The sequence below is a fragment of the Saimiri boliviensis genome, chromosome 10, assembly GCF_048565385.1.
Source record: "Saimiri boliviensis isolate mSaiBol1 chromosome 10, mSaiBol1.pri, whole genome shotgun sequence".
In the NCBI taxonomy this organism is placed as follows: domain Eukaryota; kingdom Metazoa; phylum Chordata; class Mammalia; order Primates; family Cebidae; genus Saimiri; species Saimiri boliviensis.
Window position 1 is genome coordinate 96,053,332 of NC_133458.1, and position 7,529 is coordinate 96,060,860.

A 7,529-nucleotide genomic window follows, 5' to 3' on the forward strand; every position below is an offset into this window, starting at 1 on the left:
CTTCCTCTTTGCCTTCTGTCATGAGGTAAGTTTCCTGAGCCCTGGGACTCCTCGCTTCCATAAGATTTCCCTTGTACTCCTGCCCATGGAGCTCTCTGCCTTCACTAACTGGCATAACCCCAGCCTCCTATTGCAAAATCTTTGGCTCATTTCCAGTATTCTGCTCTTCGAGGCAAAGCTGGATAGAATAATTTGAACATAGATTTGGCATCTGATAAGTTTACCTGTAAAATTAAATTCTAGAAAGAAGGCATCCTGGGTCAAAGAATATAGACTTCACAATTTTTGTTTTTATTTTTTTGAGACAGAGTCTTGCTCTGTCACCCAGGCTGGAGTGCAGTAGCATGATGATGGCTCACTGCAGTCTCAGCCTCTCAGGCTCAATTGATCCTCCCAAATCAGCCTCCCGAGTAGCCTGGACTACAGGTACATACCAGCATTTCTGGTTACTTTTTGTCCTTTTTGGAAGGCAGCTGTGCTACCCACTATACCACCAACATCTCTGCACTCCTACCATTTTTAGTAGATACGGGATTTCACATCTCTACTTGACAATTCACACTGGTCTCAAACTCCTGGGCTCAAGTGATCCACCTGCCTCAGCCTCCCAAAGTGCTGAGATTACAGGCATTAGCCACCTTACCTGGCCCACAACTTTTTATAGATAAATTTTATTAATATTGTCACATTGTATCTATAAGGGTTGTACTCATTTATAGCATTCACAAGCAATGTATGAAAGAGCTGTTTCCTCACACCCTTACCAAAGAGTTTTATCAAACTTTTGGATTTTAAGCACTTAATAGGCAAAAAATGGTATATATCTCACAGTAGTTTTAATTTACATTTTATTATGAGTGAGCATCAGCATCTCTTGGAACATCTTTTGATGTAAACTTTGTTGATATTCTTTGTGCATTTTTTGACCACGTTATTGGTTTAATTGTTCTTTAATTATGAGACATATGCTAGTCTTATTTATCCAACTAGATTGCTTTTTAATCAGATATATGTATGACATTATTGCAATATTATATTCTTCAACTCTCATGTTATGGTTTTGGAGTGTGTATCTGTGTGTGTGTGTGTGTGTGTGTGTGTGTGTCTGTGTGTCTGTGTGTGTGCATGTGTGTGTTTTAAAGGATTTATTATGGATCTCCAACCCGATTTTCAATTCCCTAAGTACAGGACCAGTGAATTATGTTTACTTCATCTTACTAAATGAGGGAAAACAAAAGAACTGAATGTTACCTGGAGACTGGAATCTCATCTGTAGTGGATGGAATGGACCTAAAAAAGATGGGTCCTAACCTCCAGAACCTATGAATAAGACTTTATTTGGGAAAAAGGTTTTTGCAGTTATAACTAAGTTAAGGATCTTGAAAGCATCCTGGATTACCTGGGTGGGACGTGGAGAATCATTCACATACACACAGTCAACTAACTACCACTGCTAAGGAAACACAGAAAGAGCGAAGCAGAGAAGGCCCAGTGAAGAGGGAGGGCAGGGACTGGAGTTAGGAGCCAGAGCCCTAGGAGCACCTGGAGGCCCCAGAATCTGAAAGAGGCCAGAAAGGCTTTTCCCCTGTATCCTCCAGAGGTGGCATGGCCCTGCCAACTCCTTGATTACAGACTTTTGGCCTCCAGAACAGTGATAATAAACTGTGATTTTTAAAGCCACCAGTTAGTGATCATTTGTTTTGGCAGCCACAAGAAACGAAAATATCGTCCTTAGCTCCTGTGGTCCCCTCCCTATCACATCCAGTGAATACACATTACTCTGCAAACTGTTGTGGGAGGAGGAGAGGAAGGAAGGAGATACAGAAAGCAGAAGAGGGAAAAGGCAGGATTGGAGTGGGGTAAAGAATGTCAAAGAGAGAAGAATAACGAAGAGAAGAAGAAAAAAAATGAAACAAAAAAGAGCAATGAGGTAAAAATGGCTTGACGTATGCTCACACCCTTTGACCTTCTCTTTGTCCTCGTCTGTCCACACACAGCCTCTCTTCCGTCTTTCCCCCAGCCTCCCCAGCCCCCCATGCACCTGCCACACTAAGGAAGTTCATTTTTGTGCTGTTCTGACTTCCTGTCCCATCCCACTTTCTGCTTTCCAATCTGCAGGCACCAGTGAAGAGGGTAAGAAGCCTGAGCAGAGGCTCTTGCTTGCCCAGAAAGCTCCGCTCCACATCCCATCAGTCACCCTAAAGAGAGGCTTAGGGCCTGGGCCACTTCGCACTGCTGGGTCTCCTGGGCTTATGCAGATACCCTAAACGTACCCTCAAGCACCCACTTGGAATGCTTCTGCTGTCACATGACTCTGCTCTGTAATTCACAACCCGAGTGAGTTAAACAGAGGAAGTGGCCCAGAACTGCCAAGTGTGTCCTCAGAAACATTTCCAAAGGCAGAGGAGGAGTCTGCGATCATTTTGAGGGATTATGGTCTGGGTTTAACTGGGGGCTTTAAGTTTCTCTGTTCTGCCTCTAGTGATCGCTGAAAGGAATGCGCCCTAAAGGACGCAGGGGCTGCGGGAGCAAGGGAAGTTGACTTTTTTGTTTTTATTGTTTTGCTTTTGTTGTTTTGTTTTTGCTGTGAACCATATGTAGGGGACCTAAGTGCCATCCACTGCCCATTGACTTCATCATTGTTCACAAATTTCTCACCTACTTTTGAAAAATTACCTGTGTTTTCATCTAGGCATTTTTGATCATTTTTACAGAGAGGATTTTTAAGCCTTTGTAAAGAATATCCCATTTTGGCCGGGCGCGGTGGCTCACGCCTGTAATCCCAGCACTTTAGCAGGCTGAGGCGGGTGGATCACGAGGTCAAGAGATTGAGACCATCCTGGTCAACATGGTGAAACCCCGTCTCTACTAAAACTACTAAAAATTAGCTGGGCATGGTGGCGTGTGCCTGTAATCCCAGCTACTCAGGAGGCTGAGGCAGGAGAATTGCCTGAACCCAGGAGGCAGAGGTGGCGGTGAGCCGAGATTGCGCCATTGCACTCCAGCCTGGGCAACAAGAGCGAAACTCCATCTGGAAAAAAAAAAAAAAAAAAAAAAGAATATCCCATTTTGTGATATTCCATTATTTTTGCAACTATTTTAAATTTTAATATGATAAAATCCCTTGTAGTGTACAGTTCTATGAGTCTGAACAAATTCTTAGACTGGTATATCAATCACCCCAATCAGGAGACCAGATGATTACCTCTCTCCAAAAATTTCCCCCAAGCTGCCCCTTTTAATCAAATCCTCCCCAACCTGTAAGTCTTAGTAACCACTGATCCCCTGACATTACTTTCATCCCTATAGGGTTCTTTCTTGCAGCACTTCATATAAATGAATTCAATTCACAATCTGAGCCTTGTTTCTTTCACTTACAATGCATTGATTAGCATAATGCATCAGTTTTGTCAAGAGTATCATTAGTTTCCTTTCGCTGTTGAGCAGTATTTCATTTAACGGATATACCACTGCTTGTTTATCCATCTGCCCAGTGAGCAATATTTGGGTTGTTTCCAGGTGTTTGCAATTATGAATAGTACTGCTACAATTACTTGAATACCCACTTTTGTGTGAACTTAAATTTTCATTCTCTATGGTAAATGCGTAGGACAAGTGTATGTTTAAATTACTTTTAAAATGCCAAAATATTTACCAGAGAGGCTTTACCATATTGTGTTTCCACCACTAATGTATGAGACGTCTTTGCCAGTACTTGATATTGTCAGTTTTTTGTATTAACCATTTTAAAGAGATACATAAAGGTATCTCATTGTGACTTTAATTTCCATTTCCATAGTGATTGATAATGTTGGGCATCTTTTTGTGTGCCTATTTACTATCCATATGTCTTCCTTCGTAGAGTGCCTAAGTCTTTTGTCCATTGTTTCAGAGTTTGTTTTCTGGTTGAATTTTCAAAGTTATTTATATAGTCTAGACATTCTTTTGCCAGATACATGATTTGCAGATATTTTCTCCCAGTCTTTAGCTTGCCTGTTGTTTTCTTCACAGTGTCTTTTATAGAGCAAAGGTTTTAATTTTGTGAATACCAATTTAGCAATTTTTTAATGTGTTAGACTTTAGATGTCATGTCTAAAAACTCGCTGCAAAACTCAGGATTTTGAAGATACTCTCTTACCTTTTCTTCCAACAGTTTTTAAATTTTATAATTTACCCTTAGATCTACACACCATTTTAAGTTAATTTTTGTATGTAGTAAAAGTATAGATTGACGTTTTCTATGTATATTCAGTTGTTTTATCAGGATTTGTTGAAAAACCTATGCTTCCTCCATTGAATTATCTTTGCACCTTTGTCAAAAAATAAATTGGACACATTTGTATAGGTCTACTTCTAGACTCAATTCTATGTATTGACTTATGTGTCTATCATTTTGCAAATACCACACTGTCTTGATCACTGTGACTTCATCATAAGTCTTAAGTTAGGCAGTATGAATCTCCCAGCTTCATTTTTCTCTTTCAAATTATTTTGCCTATTCTAGTTTCTTTGACTTTCCATACAAATTTTAGAATCATTTTGTCAACAATGAAATAATTCTGCTGGGATTTTTATTGGGACTGTAATAAAGTGATCAGTTTGGGGAGAATTAACATCTTAACAATGCTTAGCCTTCTATTGCATGAATACAATATATTTCTCATGTAGTTCTTTGAGTTTAATCAACAGTGTTCCAACATGCAGATTCTGTAAGCATTCTGTGATATTTATACCTAAGTATTTTGTTTTTGGAGTTATTATAAATGGTATTTTTTATTTCAACCTCTGATTTTTTATTAATAGTATACAGAAATGTGATTTGTTTTTTAATGTTGATCTTGTAGCCTGTGACTTTGTTGAATTCACTTATTAGCTTTAGGAGCTTTTTTTTTTTCTTTTGGTACATTACTTGAACTTTCTATGTAGAAAATTACATTGTCTGCAAATAGTAACAGTTTTATTACTTCTTTTTCAATCTGCACATCTTCTATTTCTTCTCCTTGCCTCATTGGACTGACTAGGACTTCTTATAGTCGCTTAAATAGGAGTGATGGGAATCTTATTCTAATCTTGAACCCTGTTCCAATCTTAAAGAAAAAGTGTTCAATCTTCACCACTGTGTTATTTAGCTGTAAGTTTAAGTAGACGCCTTTTATCTCATTAAGAAAGTTCCCTTCTGTTCCTAGTTTTTTTGAAAGTTTACAACTTAGGGCATACTGAATTTGTCAAATGATTTTTGTGCATCTATTGATATGATCATGTGGTTTTTTCAGTGTAGCCCACATTGACTTAATTTTTTAATGTTGAACAAGTTTTGCATTCTTGAAATAAACCCCATTTGCTCATGCTCCTCTTTCTAATCTCTTCCAGTCCTACTCCCAAAGCCCCTTTGAGAAATACTGACCTACTCAAACTCCTTCCTTTTAGAGACAGTGACCTGAAAGATTAATGATTTGCCCAGGGTCAAGCAGTTATTTGCACAGCTGTATTAGAATCCAGAATCCTAACACTGTAGTATAAGATCAGATAAAAAGAGGTATTGAGAGAACGCAGATCTTTGAGATATTTCTTTGGAGAGAAGTCTGCTCAGAGATTTGAGGAGCAGTATAGTGTAGTCTATAAGAGCAGGAAATCTAGAGCCAGACCACCAGGTCTCAAATCCTGGCCATGAGACTTTGAACAAGAAGTTTTGGTTTCCTTATGTATAAATTCTGGGTATACTTAATCAGCCAGTGGCCACCTAACACTCAGCACATCGAAACTAAATGCTCTATTTTTCCTCACTCTCAAACCTGTTCCTCTTCCTCGGCTCCAAATTTCATTAAATGTCAATTTCTTCTCCCCAGGAACCCACGCCAGATACTTGGCAAATATCTTTTTCCCCTCCATATCTCTCACATCCACATTTGATTTACATCAAGTCCTATCAAGTCCACATCCTAAAAGTCTCTTGAATCAAAACACATTTTACCATTTCCATGGTGATCTCTCTAATGTAAGATTATCCTTTTGATTTGTTTTCGGTTTTTGCCAAATGACTCTAAGTTTACTAACTTGCTTTGTTGCCACCCATCTTGGCCCCTCTCAGCCTTTATGTATACAGCAGCAGTGTATAACCTTTCTAAGATCCGTATCTGATTATGATACTATCCTCTCTGATGCCAAGTTTCAGCTCCTCACACGTGACTTTCATGAGCAGCCCCAACTTTCCTCCCAAGCTTGCGTCTCATTATTCCCATGTTTGCGTTCTCTGTTCCCACCACATTGAAAAGTCTTCAGTTATTAAAAACGCCATACTATTTCTACCTTCTAGATGTTTCTTCATGCTCACTCCTCTTCTGAGAATTCTCTTGCCCTCTGTATGGCCAACTCGTCCTTTTAACTCTATTTTGATATCCATTCATCCAAGAAGCCTTTTGTAATACACACCTTGTCCTGCTGTCCCTATAAGATCTGGACATCATCCTAACATGCTTTTATAGCACCCCATACTTCTCTCATCACTGCCTCATTACATTATGTAATTGTTGATTTGTCTACGCTTCACCACTAGCCTGAAGCTCCACAAGGTCAGGGACCATGTCCCCTCTCCTCACTGTTGTATCTCAGGTCCCTGGCACATCGGGCACATAATGGGTGCCTAGTAAATGTTAACTATTATTACCATGATTATCATCACCATCATTGTGTTTGAATACATTCATGGTTTACATAAAATGCTAAGCATGACATCTACTTGACGGCAATAAATGGTAGTTTTATTATTTAATATTCTTCCTCATTATTATTTAATATTCTTCACCAAAATTTATATTTCTGAGCACATAACCAAACTCAAAGTGAAACACAGCTACTTCTCTTTGATAGCTTATCATAAAATAACAAGCAAAAAGGAAAAAATGTAAAATATTTAGCATCCACATGTGTACATAAATTTCTGAGTGACATTTTCTTCCCAGATTATCTGATACTTATCTTGAGGAGAAAAACAAAAGTGAATGGAAGTTACTCTTGTACTCAGTTGACTCAGTATAGTAAAGGTCAAAGATTACCACATGTATTTAAAAATGTCTTTCTGTGAGCAAATCATTTAACTTGGACCACACCCTAACAGTCTCAAGAACAGATACATTCTTAGTTGATGAATAGTTTGTAATAGAGATCCTTATCTTTTCTAATTCTCTAACTTATGTTTGAACACAGCATTAAATGGCAAAGGTCTCATTGTAAAAATGGCTCTCTCTTCTTTGGAAAAGCAAGTTAATTATAATTGAGTTTAAAGATAATGGAAGATCACACTAAGTGACTTCTGATTTAAAATCTTGACTTTGTGAAGCAGAAAAAAAATCAGCTGAATTGTTTAGCAAAATCTTACTTTCTTTAGACTAATTCTAGAAATACAATTAAGACAAATAATCTTAAATACACAATATAATCTAGAAATACACTTAAGACAAATTTCTTTGGAAGATTAAAACCTGGGAAGAAATATTCATTTTCCTTCTGTTTAAGTAGATCTAAGGAGGGTT